Here is a 462-nt window from a genome sequence, read left to right on the forward strand (position 1 = left end):
AGGCATAGCACAAAGGGTTTATTCTTACGCCTCGAGGTGCGATGAATTCAAGTGCATATTATAGCCCTGTCTCTAGCTGCTTTATCCAATTTGGAGGGTTGTAATCCTTTACACGCTAAGAGCATCACTGGCGCGTGTCATAACGTCTTCACTTCACGTACAAAAAGGGTAATTGGCAGGGACCCAGGTTTTGCATTCACCAGGGAAAAATGCAGTAAAACCCAGTTTGTCACCTTAAGGACCCCGACCCAGTAACGACTCTGAAAATCATGTCAAGCTTGGCCCTACTCACAAAAGTTAACATACTGAATAACAATGCTAACTGCATAATGCAAGACAATGCAATTTCATGGCCAGGCCATCTAAGAAAGAATTATGAAGTCTCTTCCATCTTAGCGGGCTATATTCAGGATGATTTCACACAGACTCTTAGTTGTCTGGTGTGTAACCGTATGAAACGTC

The sequence above is a fragment of the Alligator sinensis genome, unplaced genomic scaffold (assembly GCF_000455745.1).
Source record: "Alligator sinensis unplaced genomic scaffold, ASM45574v1 scaffold964_1, whole genome shotgun sequence".
Lineage (NCBI taxonomy): Eukaryota > Metazoa > Chordata > Crocodylia > Alligatoridae > Alligator > Alligator sinensis.